The sequence below is a fragment of the Microplitis mediator genome, chromosome 1 (assembly GCF_029852145.1).
Source record: "Microplitis mediator isolate UGA2020A chromosome 1, iyMicMedi2.1, whole genome shotgun sequence".
Lineage (NCBI taxonomy): Eukaryota > Metazoa > Arthropoda > Insecta > Hymenoptera > Braconidae > Microplitis > Microplitis mediator.
Window position 1 is genome coordinate 19836609 of NC_079969.1, and position 15721 is coordinate 19852329.

Genomic DNA, 15721 nt, shown 5'->3' on the forward strand with positions numbered 1-15721 from the left:
AAACAAATAGATTCTTATTCTAACAGTGAAGCATTGGATTCGATGTCTCAAGTAACACAAAATACGTTTAATCATTTCAACACTGAACATAAAGCAATGAAAGTTTTTAAATCTTCTAAAAATTATATAGCTCCGCGTTCTCTTATCATAACAAGTATTTTACGTTCGAAAAGGATAAATAAAAAAAGGATTACACGATGTCAACCTATAAAAATTGAATCTATACCTATTGAATTAGTATTAAGCAGATTTTTGTCACTTTCTAATGTTTTTAAGATAATAACGGAAAATATTGAAAAAATTAAAAGTTATAATTATGTTATATCCCCTCTACAGTGTGAGCTTTGGAAAAATATAAAAAAAAATTTTGTAATCGAATCGTACTACCACTTTTATTATATTATGATGATTTTGAAATAAATAATGTCTTAGGATCTCATCGAGGATTGCATAAGATTGGTGCTATTTATGTATCTATCCCTTGTATTCCAAATGAATATTCCAGTCTTCTTAACAATATTTTTCTTGCACAACTTCATAATAATAAAGACTACAAAAATTTATCAAATCGGAAAATTTTGGCTCACATAAAAAAAAAATTAGCTGATTTAGAACTAAACGGGATAGTACTCAAAGTAAATGGAGTAGAAACAAAAGTTTATTTTGCACTATTATCCGTTATCGGTGGTAATTTAGGTCAACATGAAATTTTAGGGTACACAACTAATTTTAGGCATAACACAGCTTGTCGTATTTGTTTGGCTACAAAAATTACGCGTAGAAAACAATTATCTGAAAATAAAAAATCCCTTCGAACAAAAATAAATTATAAAAAACATTTTAGAGCTAAATCGCATGGAGTCAGAGAAAATTGTGTCTTCAATGATTTAAAAAGTTATCATGTTATTGATAATGTCTCTGTTGATCTTATGCATGATTTGTACGAGGGGATTTGTAGATATGTCATTGCAAAAGTACTTTATAATCTGATAAAAGTTCACCATTATTTTTCGATTGACACTCTGAACTCAAAAATAAGAAATTTTGATCATGGTTCCTCTTTTGTATTAAATGTTCCTCCAGAAATAAAAATTACAGCGTTAAAAAAAGGTTTTCTCATTATTTCTGCATCTGAAATGAAAACCTTAGTTAAATATCTTGGTTTTTATGTAGGGAATCTTGTCCCTGAAGGTAATAAAGAGTGGAAACTGTATACTTTACTAAGGGAAATAATTTCTATTGTTGATAGCTATAGTTACACTTCTGACAAAATTCCAAAATTACAAAAATTAGTTTCGCAGCATCATTCGTTATACATGAATATTTTTAATGATTCATTGGTATTTAAATTTCATAATTTGACTCACTACGGTCGATTGATGAAAGTTCTTGGACCATTAAAATATTATTCTTCAATACGCCTTGAAGGATTTCATAAAAAATTAACGAAAGTATCTAAGGCCACAAATTCAAGAATAAACCCTGCACACACATTAGCCATTAAAAATCAACAAAATTTATGCTACTTGTTTAATGAAAATGATGGATTTTCATCGCGTTTAATTTTTAAGACTTCAAAGCAACAAATTGTCTCTTCTGTGGATGAATATTGTGATTTTGCATCCATTTTGCCATTCATATTATTGAATAGTAAAATAACAAAATCGTTAGAAATATATGGCACAGTTTACGAAGAAGATATGGCATTAATAATCAATAATAAAGAATTAAATAAAACATTTGGTCGCATTCGTTACATTCTTTTTACTGATGATATTGGACTTGACAAAGTAGCGTTTCTATATACAGTAATGTACACAATAAGTTGGTCTTATAAAATTCAAGGATTTGAGGTAGATGATGGTAAAGGATGGGGTTTAATTTTTCACGAAGAGTTAGATAATTATGAGCCACTTGATATTCATAGTATTGAGAATAAAAAATTTATAGCAATGTTATAATTTTTTTCTATTTTTATTCTACATAATTTCTCTTATCCCGGGAAAAAATGATTTTGCCTAATCATATATGATCATGCATAATTGTCTATATATGATCAGATCCAAAAATTGGCCAGGTCTGATCATACATAACTTGATCTGTTTATACATGATCATATATGATTATATATAATCATGCATGAACGAATATAGTCATTTTTAGAATCTCATTTAGAATATCTGTAAATTATTAATTAAGTAGTTTAATTAGGATTTATTGTCTTCATCAATATCAATGTCGGTTAAAATTAAATAAAAAAAAAAAAAAAAAATTATAAACCATCGACAATTATTTTACTACGAGGTCACCCATCCAATTAATGTCCAACGCCGATGCTGCTTAACTTTGGTTATCGATGGTTTGTAGTCTGATCCTCTAGTCTGTTATACACTTACAATTAAGAAACGTTTATGGCATTACTTAACTCAAATAATCAAATTGATACTTTATACTTTTAAATTACTGCCGAAACCTTTGAACATTTTTTAAGTATTGGGGATTTAAGTTTGATTGATAGTTGACAGAATAAAAATTTAATAACATTGATATTAAAAAATTGTCATATTATTTAATATATATATATATATATATATATATATATATATATATATATATATATATAGGTTTCATATCAATGAAATCTGATCAGATTTAATCATAGACATATATAACTACATATAGGTTTATATCAGTCACGTCTGATCAGATCTAATTATATATAGGCCTATATCTAATTATATATGGGTTTGTATCAATCATGTCTGATCAGATCTAATCATGTATAGACTTATATATGATCATATATGGGGTTATAACAGCTAGGTATAATTATATCTAATTATATATAGACTTATAGATGATCAGATCTGATCACATATAGACTCATATATGGTTATATATGGAGTTATAACAGCCAGGTATGATTATATCTAATTATATATAGACTCATATATGATCAGACCTGATCATATATAGACTTGTACATGATTATATGTGGGGTCATAACAGCCAGGTATGATCAGATCTAACTATATATAGACTTATATATAAGTAGATCTGATCATATATAGACTTATGTATGATTATATATGGGGTCATAACAGCCAAGTATGATCATATCTAATTATACATAGACTTATATATAATCAGATCTGATCAGATCTAATTATATATAGACTTATATATAATCAGATCTGATTATATATAGACTTATATATGGGCTTATAACAGCCAGGTATGATCAGATCTAATCATGTATGGGGTCATATATAATTATATATAATTATATATGACCCCATATATAATCATGCATGATTATATATAACTTCATATATGATTATATATAATCATATATGATCATATATATGAACATATATAATCATATATGATTAGGCAAAATCATTTTTTCCCGGGATACCATCAGTTAATTCTATCACTGGTAGAAAAAATAAATTTTAGAAGAAAAATAACTTCTTGAACTAAGAAATAAATTTATTATAAATTTGCAATGAAGTTAATTTTTCATTGTAAAAATCACGAACTCTCTTATAGTAATTTTTCAGAAAAAAAATTTACTCAATACTGAACTAACGTTTTAATTTAAATCAGCAGTTTACTTCAAATCAAAATTTTAAATATCTACGGCAATAAATTTTTCGTTCGGCTACTTATATTATTGACCGTAGATGTTCAAAAGTGTGGTTGAATAATTTGTCAATTTTTAATTAAAGCAATAGTATCATGTATCGAGTAAATGTTTTTCTAAAAAAATTACAACAAAAAAGTTTAGGATTTTTTCATTAAAGAAAGAACTTTATTGTAAATTCTCAAAAAAAGTATTTCTTGGTTCAAGAATTAATTTTTTTTATAAAATAATTTACATATTATCTGCTTGAATATTAAATATCAATAAAATGATACGAATAGTTATAATGAAAATTATATTTATTTGTAAAAAATATATGTAAACTGTTAAAAAAAAATAATTTCTTGTCACCAATAAAATTAAATTTATATAAACTACTAAAGGCTTAAAAAACATACTTATTCATTATTAGTCTTATGTTTAAAATAATTATATTACTTTGTTTATTAATTTAATTTTATACTTAAAAATTTTTGATAGATCATATGTTTTATATATATACTACCAAATAAATTTATATGCGAGTAAAATATTATCAAACAAATGCCACATGAGTTTAAGGTAAATATTTCATAATTCTATTGAACTGCTTTTAATATTGATGATAGTATTATTGTATTAATATTACATAATATATATTTTATACGTAGGCTATGCTTTCTTCATATAAGATTAAAATAATTATAATCTGATATTTACAAATTTAATAAAAATACAAAGATTAATTTTACAAAATAATAGTATTTTTTTAATGATATTTCAACATTTTCATCACACTTTTAAATACTTCGTGAGACCTATGGATGTATGACATCAGTAAAACTTAAATTTCATGGTTTAATTTATTTGTTTCATGTTAGAAATTACTTCATTTTTCTAACAACTTATATCTTTGTATGTTTATAACAATTTTCTAAGAGTAAACATAATTTAATCGAGTTAAAAACAGAATTTTTCTGCTATCAAATTTTTTTTATTATTTATAAAAAGTATGGATTGTATACAGAATAATTATATAATCGATGTATAGAAGTGTTGATCAAAAGGATTGAATTTATTGATTGATTTCAGATCATAATTTTAGCATTTAATACTACACTTTTTTGAATAGAGAAATTAATTAATTTATCTTTGACAATTATGATTTGGTTGAAATATCTGTTCTACAGCTTAAATTTTATAAGGTTTTACTAATTTTATGGTATATGAGCATTATATACATGTATATTTGATAACGTAATAATGAATATCTATCGGATATGACGTTAAAATTTTCAAAGATATTGATCAATTAATTCTATTCTCTTTTTGATAATAAGTAGAAACTGATATGTGGACTTAAATATTAATAAAACTAGGTAATATATCATAGTTTTAAATAAAAAAAAAAATTGACAGTTTATGAAGATGTAAACATTAAAAAAAAGTGATACACCGTTGAGATAGTATTTTAAATTCTTTTGTAAAAAAAGTAATTGACTAAGATAAAAATGAATTATTTGACTATAAAATCACATGTTTTAATATCCTACATTTAATTTAATCATAGTACATATTGATATCTATCAAATAGCTAAAACAAAAATGACATAAATATACTTGTGTACTTAAAATAAATTTGTCCAGTTGATGAAAACATGTGAGTTTTATTGCAAGATGTGAATTATTTAACCTAATATTAAATTAATTTGAAGAAAACATTATTTTTATTAGTTAAGAAACTATCTTTTCAAATACATGAGTATTTGAAAAGATAAGAATAAATATTCTCGTGAAAATTGTATAATTAAAAAGAAAGAAAATAACTTTAAATATAAAGCATAAAATCAATTTACTTCGATACATTTAAGTCTGAAAAAAACTTTAATTACATAAATTAAAAAATTAAATATTTTATGTGAAATCATAAAAGTTTGTTTTTAGAACTTATAATCTGAACAAGATCGATTAAATATGTCAAAAAAAATTGTTTGATCGTAATGAATCAAAATATTTCTTGTTCATAATATATTATGTGGAAAAGGTCGTATAAGATCTCATAAAAAAAATTGGCTATGAGAAAACGATCAGTATTTGTCCGCGAAAAATCTAAAAAATTCTGATACAATTATTTTCTCATAGATGATGCATCAAAAAAATTTTTTTCTTAAAATTTTCATATAAATTATCAGAATCTATAAGAAACAGAAGCTGTAATATTGTGATTATAAGTATTTATAAGTTTTCGAAAAATGTAAAGTTTACAATTGAGTAGATTTTGGAAATGAATAAGATTGTATGAGACGATTTCTGAAGTAATCATACAAGATTTGATACTGATTAATCAATGAGTACAGTTATTTTCCGTATAGTTTATATGCTAAATTATTGAATTTTTTAGCATGAATTCAAAAAGTTTTTATTATGTATACTCAAGAATATTTATATGAGTATTTACGCGGAAAATCCCTAGCAATCTATTCACGAAAAATCTATGAAATTGAGTCAGTTTATTTATTCATCAAAAATTACTCAAGTAAACATTAATATTAAATATTAAAGTCATGATGTATTATGGGATATACCATAGTACAACCCAAACAGGTGCTTGTTGGTATGTTACATGACAGAGGAGTACTCGAATAAAATCGTATTGAAATTTGGAATATAACACTTCTGAAATAAATGTCTTACCAGGGACACTACAAATCGTAGGCGAGATCTCGTGGCGAGCACCGAACTACTCCCGCTGCTGCTGCCTAGCACCGGTGACTTTCCCCTTCTCCATATCGATCTTTTCTCCCGAGAAATTTTTTCTCTTGGCTTAAACAACTTTTGTTATTTTGGTCGGAGAATACAAAAAAATTTGCGTGAAAAGAATAGTACTTGTTCCGAGAAATTTTATTCTGTTTAACCAAAAAAATGCAATTTCACTACAAAAATATAATGTATCTTGCACCAAAAAAAAAAAAATGGGGCAAGATACATTACTGGGTTTGTAAAAAATCACATAAAAACTTATATTTTCACTCATCTCCGAACAGTTAAAATATTTAAAGTACAAGAAATAGTGATAATATTAGTATTTTTGGTGTAAATTCTTATAAAAGAAAAAATGAAGTTAAGTAATTATTTTTGAATGAATCTGATAAAATTAATATTTTATGTGAATGGAAATTATTTATAAAATCTCATACACGGAAAAAAATTAATCGTAAATGCAACATGATGCAGTCTTGGTAAATAAACATGATGAAATCATGTTGCATTCACATGATTTGTCATGTTGCATTCACATGATAGTCATGTTGCGGTAACATGAGAAAATCATGTGGCATTCACATGATAATCATGTTGCGGTAACATGAGAAAATCATGTGGCATTCACATGATTTGTCATGTTGCATTCACATGATAATCATGTTGCGGTAACATGAGATAATCATGTGAATGCAACATGATCTTCTCATGTTACCGCAACATGATTATCATGTGAATGCAACATGACAAATCATGTGAATGCAACATGATTTTTCTCATGTTACCGCAACATGATTATCATGTGAATGCAACATGACAAATCATGTGAATGCCACATGATTTTCTCATGTTACCGCAACATGACTATCATGTGAATGCAACATGACAAATCATGTGAATGCAACATGATTTCATCATGTTTATTTACCAAAACTGCATCATGTTGCATTCACGATTAATTTTTTTCCGTGTAAGTACTCCATAATATTTTATAAGTAATAGCCTTCTAACTAAAACTTACAAAAACTCATAAATCACATAGCTTTTAAATTAAAATTAAATCTTTTAAGTTTTTACAAGTTAATTCGATTATAGATTTTCTTACTAATTCTCATAAAATTTTTATGAGAAAAAGGTCTGCATTTGTCCATGTGATTCCTGATTCAGTCTCATAAAATTTCGAAGAAATACATGTTAAATATTTTCTCATAAAATATGACAAATATTTTATGATATTCAATAAGATATTATCTCCTAGGATAACTCTTACTAAAACTTATAAATTCTGAAAATTTCGTATAAAAAAATAACCTTATTGAGATTTTGTAAGTATTATAACATCGGAATTCGCCTGATCAATTCTTATTGAAAATACATTAGAATAAACTGTAACAATCTTATAGAAGTGAAAGTACTTATTCAATCTCATAATCGTTGGCGGAATTCGAGTCATAAAATCTCATAAATTAAAAAATCTTACTCATTCTTTTAAAAATCTAGTACGAAAATCATGATAGGAAAACATCAAAAGCTTTGACTTGAAGATTCTCATTAAAATTCATATGAGAATTTTTTTAAATCTCATAGATATTTTCGAAGCTCATAGATTCTCATAAAAAATATTCAATATCTTATCAGAATTTATGAGAGCTTTTCCACAGGGTAGTTTTACTTTGAAAAAATACGTCAAATCGATTGAATTGAGAATTTAATACATTTTAAGAAAACTGTAAATGATTTGCATAATGTTTCATTAAGTGGTTACTAAATAGTTTCTTACAATTCCTCAGAAAATATTTTCTTAATAGAATAAATAAAATTATTGATAACAAGTAAGTTTGGTTTTATTCAATCAACATTAGTTATTTATAGAAAATGCAAATTTTCTACAAATACTCAACTTTTTATTGAAACCATTTTGTTTCATGTTGATGACTTCAAAATTATTGGTATCAAGAAATAAAATCATTTGATGAAAAATGATAATTTTCAAGTAACTTCCAATCATTTATAAGAATAAGCATACATAAAATTCGGGCTTATACAGACATTCCAATGAAATTCACTGATTTTTGAACCGATTATCAAGAACTTAAAAAAAAAGAAAAGATCAATATTATTAATAAATAACTTTCATACAAAATCAAGATTATAATACCATTGTAATCAATAAAATATGTACACGAATGAAAAGTAGCTTGTCAACAGATATTTGAAATTGTAGTTGAAGACTGTCAATTTTTAATCCAAATATTATCTTGCATCAAGAAAACTTTTTTTTCTTATAAAATAACTACAAAAGAGATTAAAAATTCGACCCTCGCGGTTTTCATGATACGGTTTGAACACTGTATTAAAAGAGCATACACGTAGTCGATAACAAGTAGTTTTACCGTATTTATACGGTATGTTTGTGAAATTTAATTACGGTATTCCTACAGAGCTTATACTGCGTTTATACGAAGCTTATACGGCATTTCTACCGTATTAATACGTTATTTCTACCGTAATAAGACGGTACTTCTACTGTATTAATACGGCATTTCTATAAGATTAATACTTCATGTATATGATATTAATACGAAATTTCTACCGTAATAATATCACATTGTTAGCGTAATAATACGGCATTTCTACTGAATTTATACGGCATTTCTACTGAGTTCACACAACAATTCTACTGATTTAATGAGGTGTTTATACGGAATTTATCCAGTACATGGTAAAAAAAACTATATATAATTATTAATGATAAATGGCTCGATATAATTATTTATATTGCTTTACAATGTATTATGTCACTCGTATATTTTTAATCATATAGTAGAGATTCTATAGACTTTTGATTAAAACATTTTTGTTAAAGCTCAAGTTCAAATTCAGAGATAAATTATTTATGGAAACATTGATAATAAATATTTTTGTCATTATGTAATATAGGATGTACTATATTACCATCAAAAAAGGTACTTATCACTCTATCAAATAACGGAGGAGTACCCGCGCCAAAATGGTCACAATTTCGGAATATAAGACTTCTGAAATAAGTTTCTTACCAGGGACACTACAAATCGTAGGCGCTACCTAGTGGCGCGCACCGAACTATTCTCGCTGCTGCTGCCTAGCACCAGTGACTTCCCTCTCTTCCATATATATCTTTTCTCCCAAGAAATTTTTCTCTCGGTTTGAGTAACTTTTTTTTTTTTTGGTTGGAGCATACGAAAATTCTTTTGTTAAACAAATAGTAATTATTCCAAGAAATTTTATTTTTTTCAAACAAAAAAATGCAATATTGCTACAATAACCTGGCACGGCTTTCTTCAATAAAATATCTCTTATTTTGAGAAATAAAAACTTTTAAAACAATTAAAAATTTTTCGACTAAAGCATAAAAATATGTTAACTTGAGGAAAAAAAATTTTGATTCAAAGTAAAGATTTCAAAATAATTATTTATTTGATGTAAAAAAATTTTTATTTTCCGAATCGTTAAAAAAAATTTTCTTGTATCAAGAATATTTTTCTTAGTTCAAGTTAACTGTGTTTTCTGTGTAGAGAAACTAAAATTTAAAAGACGCGTGAAGGTTCTTATAATGTACAAATAAAGAACTTGATGAGCTAAAAAAAGACTTTTATGTCAAAATACCCATACGACATAAACACTGCAGTGTTTAGACATGTTTCAATTGAAGAATGTAATTTTTAATCATAAAATAATCCTAGTTTTTAATATTGATCCTAAATGTATTTCAAAATTATCTGATGTTCTTGCGAATCATTACTACATAGAAAAAACAGTTAACTCGAATCAAGAAAACAATTCCTGATTCAAGAAATTTTGTTTTAACGATTCGGAAAAGTAAAATTTTCTTGCACCAAGTAAATAATTATCTTGAAGTTTTAATCTTGAATCAAAATTTTTTTTCCTCAAGTAAACATATTTTCATGTTTAAATTGAAAAATTTTTACTAGTTTCAAGAGTTTTTATTTGTTAATGAGAGAAATTTTTTTGAAAACAATTTTTTTGTGAAAGTAAAAATGAACTAGTTCATTTTTATAGCTGTACTTTTTTATTGAAAAATTGAAAGCAGAACATAGTGAAGAGATGAGCCATTTAAGAATGCAAGTAGTAGTAAAACATATTGTATCTGTTATAGAATCTGAAGATTGTTTGTTAATAAAACTGAAAGATATGAAAAGTATTTTTCAGCCTGTAAGAGTGAGACGGCATAATCACTGTATAAATGCAGCATAACCACCATATTTATACCGCATAAATACCGTTTAAATACGGTGCGAACATTATATGAATACCGTGTAACCACTGTTTAAATGAGGTATAGCAACCGTATAAATACGGTATAACCGACGTTTAAGTACAGCATAAAAACCATATAAATGGAGTATAATCATTGTACAAATACGGTATAGCGAGAGCGTAAATACGGTATAAACACAGTATAAATACGGTACAGTCCCTATATAAATTTGGTATCAACACAATATATTTACGGTATTAATACGGTAATAAAATTTCACAAACATACCGCATTTATACCTAGGGTATACCGTAATAATACTTATACCCAAAAAATACTCGGAAAATACCGTAGAAATACCGTTATGGCAATTCCGCGAGGGGATCTTCAATGAAAAATGAACTTTATTGAAAATTTGCAATGAATTTGTTTCTTGGATCAAGAATTAATTTTTTTTGTGAAAGTAATTTTTTCTCTCAGTGCAGTATTTGAAATTTCTAATGCTTCCGAATACTTTTTAATCCTGAAATAATTTTTTTATTTCATAACCTTTTTAGGATATAAACGGATTTAATCAGTATCTGAAATTTTTAATGCTATTGAATTCTTTTTAATCCTGAAATAATGTTTCCATTTCAATTTTTTTTCAGGATATAAAAGGATTCACCTAGCCTTTAAAATTTTTGATGCTATCGAATACTTTTAATCATGAAATAATTTCATGATCCCCAAACTGGTTTTCACATCTTCAGCATTCATCACTGCACCTTTTGCTTTCCAATACTTGACAATACACTTGATGAATAGATTCTGGACAGCCTCCAGTCTTTCAACGTGTACCGCATAATGAGGTAACCAAATCACCGTGCCATATTCCAGTATGGGTCTAACTAACGTCATATACAGCTGTCGTAAGGTTTACAACTGCTTGAAATCTTTTCTTAGCCTTATTATACAACCTAATACACTTTTCGCTCTAGTTATCACATTATCCACTTGACTTATAAAGTTTAATTTATTCAACTTCGAATTTAGTTCAAGGAAAATTAGGAAAACGATTGATCCTAAAGTCCACACCTGCAACTTCCCACTAATTTCATACTGAAGCTCTCAAAATTGCAGTTATTACGTTTTTGAGCTCTTCGAGCTCAAAGATCTGATAGAAGTTTAATAAAAGACTATTTTTTGAATATTCAAGCCGCCATAAGTTTTGAAGGAATGAGCTGATTTTCACGCGATTGGCGGGATTCGACGCAGTTTTTTAAGCCGCACAAAGAATTTTCAAGTTTGAATTGATCGAGCTAGGACTTTCAAAGTAATTCCAACAAAAACTTTTCGGCTTTCTTTCGATAACGATAACTTACAATAAACAAACACACACACACACACACACACACACACACACACAGAGACAGACAGCCAGACACCATCGTGGGAATAGTCAAGGAAACTTCCTAGGATCTCAAAACATCGAGATCTGATGAAAACTCTATTTTCCAAAAACGAAATAAAAACAATAACCTCGATTTTTGAAAATTTTTAATTTTCTCAGCGGGAAGTTAAAAAGTTTTCATCTCTAATAAGTATTTTTAATCGTGATTTTATGAAATAAAAAAGTATTTGAGCACAGGAAAAAAATCTCTATGTAATTAGATATAATTATATATAAGTATGTGAAACTCTATATAATTTTATATAAATTTGTATAATTATATATGATTATATCTAGTTTTTTAAAAAATTTTATGTTTAATTGTATATAGAAATATATAATTATTAGGGTGGTCGTTAAAAATTAAATTTTATTCTCTGGCGCCCTATAAAAAGCTTCTTTCTAGTGAAAAAATACTTGGGAAATTTGGTTTTTTCGTTTTAAGTAAAAGTAACACGTGCCTTAGGACGATCAAAGATCATTTTTTGATACAATCACGGTTTTTTTTTAAATATCTCATGAAATATGCAGATTAGAGGAAAAAACCAGAGAAACAATTTTGTAGGAAATTAAATTTTTGACAAAAAAGGTCATGTTCATTTTTTTTTTATAATACGTGTATTTATGAAGATATTTAAAAACAACTTTTTTATATCTTATCAATTGGGCATTTTAAGAATAACGAATGATGATAAGAACGATATTTCTTAAATATAGACAAGTTCGTAACTCGTAACATATCAATTATTTATACTTGTTACAGTTTCTATATACTTGGAAAAATGTTATTTTCAAAATTTGTAATCCTTAAAACGCTCAATTCATAAGATTTAAAAAAGTTTTTTAAAAATATCTTCATAAATACACATTTTATTAAAGAAATGAACATGACCTTTTTTGTCGAGGATTTAATTTCCTACAAAATTGTTTCTGTGGTGTTTCCCCCTGATCTGCATATTTCATGAGATATTTGAAAAAAACCGCGATTGTATCGAAAAATGAACTTTGATCGTCCTTCGGCACGTGTCCTTTTTATTTAAAACGAAAAAACTAAATTCCTCACGTATTTTTTCACTAAAAAAAAGCTTTCTATGGAGTGTCAGAGAAAATTTAATTTTTAAAGACCACCCTAATAATTATATATAAATATATATAATTATATAAATCTTTCTAATTTAATAAATACAAAAATATCTATAATCATATATTTAAATATGGAATTTTATATAAATATATATAATTCTATTATTTTTATATATAATAATACATATTTATTAGGGTGGGCCAAAAAAAGTGACTATTTTTTTTTCTTTAGTTACAGTGAAAATATTGTTTGAGATGATGAAAAAAAAATTCTATTAAAATTTGAGCTCTTAATATTAATATTAAGAGGTGCCTATTTGCGATTCTCCATTTCCCATTTAAATAACATGGGAAAAAAAATTTTTTATTTTTTTAATTTTCTAGCTCGGCATTCGCACGTTATATAAATCAGTCCATAGCATGTTCTTGTAGAGAATTTAACGCTCTACAAAAAAGGTCTCTTATCATTTTTTGATAAATCCATCCATTCGAAAGTTATCGGAGCTAGAAGTCAAATCTATAATAAATTTCCAGATCTTTTTACTTTTCCAGCAAAACTATCAGACTTATCAAAAAATGTCATAGGATCTTTTTTATAGACAATTTTATTTCCTACAAATTTGTTAAAATAAAGTTCATTCAAATTCCGCATTGTTTTTTAGTTATTTTCATTTTAATCTTAAGTTCTCAGAATAGAGTAGAAGACTATTATTTTTACGAGCTTGGCATTAAAATGAAAATAACTAGAAAACAATGCGGTATTTCAAAGAACTTCATTGAAAATAATTTGTAGGGAATAAAATTGTCTATAAAAAAGATCCTATGACATTTTTTGATAAGTCTGATAGTTTTGCTGGAAAAGTAAAAAGATCTGGAAATTTATTATATATTTGACTTCCAGCTCCGATAACTTTCGAATGGATGGATTTATCAAAAAATGATAAGAGACCTTTTTTGTAGAGCGTTAAATTCTCTACAAGAATATGCTATGGACTCATTTATATGACGTGCGAATGCCGAGCTAGAAAAATAAAAAAATAAAAAATTTTTTTTCCCATGTTATTTAAATGGGAAATGGAGAATTGCAAATAGGCACCTCTTAATATTAATATTAAGAGCTCAAATTTCAATAGAATTTTTTTTTCATCATCTCAAACAATATTTTCACTGTAACTAAAGAAAAAAAAAATAGTCACTTTTTTTTGGCCCACCCTAATATTTATACATTCTGTCTAAAATTTTTTATATAATTTTATGTCATTATATAAAATTTTATATAATTGAGTTTTAAGAAATTCTATCTAATGGGAATTTCTGAGTGAATATTAAGCTGTGCGGGTGGAATCAATATTTTTTCAAATAATTTAGATATGATCGAATAATGTATGATATTATTCGGAATAACTGCCCTGTGGAAAAGGTCTTATAAAATCTCATAAAAAAAAATTGGCTATGAGAAAACGATCAGTATTTGTCCACGAAAAATCTCAAAAATTCTGATACAATTATTTTCTCATAGATGGTGCATCAAAAAAATTTTTTTCTTAAAATTCTTATATAAATTATCAGAATCTATAAGAAACAGAAGCTGTAATATTGTAATTAAAAGTATTTATAAGTTTTCGAAAAATGTAAAGTTTACAATTGAGTAGATTTTGGAAATGAATAAGATTGTATGAGACGATTTCTAAAGTAATCATACAAGATTTGATACTGATTAATCAATGTGAGTACAGTTATTTTCCATATAGTTTATATGCTAAATTATTGAATTTTTTAGCATGAATTCAAAAAGTTTCTATTATGTATACTCAAGAATATTTGTATGAGTATTTACGCGGAAAATCCCTAGCAATCTATTCACGAAAAATCTATGAAATTGAGTCAGTTTATTTATTCATCAAAAATTACTCAAGTAAACATTAATATTAAATATTAAAGTCATGATGTATTATGGGATATACCATAGTACAACCCAAACAGGTACTTGTTGGTCTGTCAAATGACAGGAGTACTCGAATAAAATCGTATTGAAATTTGGAATATAACACTTCTGAAATAAATGTCTTACCAGGGACACTACAAATCGTAGGCGCGATCTCGTGGCGAGCACCGAACTACTCCCGCTGCTGCTGCCTAGCACCGGTGACTTTCCCCTTCTCCATATCGATCTTTTCTCCCGAGAAATTTTTTCTCTTGGCTTAAACAACTTTTGTTATTTTGGTCGGAGAATACAAAAAAACTTGCGTGAAAAGAATAGTACTTGTTCCGAGAAATTTTATTCTGTTGAACCAAAAAAATGCAATATCACTACAAAAAAATAATGTATCTTGCACCAAAAAAAAAAAAAAATGGGGCAAGATACATTACTGGGTTTGTAAAAAATCACATAAAAACTTATATTTTCACTCATCTCAGAACAGTTAAAATACTTAAAGTACAAGAAATAGTGATAATATTAGTATTTTGGGTGTAAATTCTTATAAAACAAAAATGAAGTTAAGCAATTATTTTTGAATGAATCTGATAAAATTAATATTTTATGTGAATGGAAATTATTTAT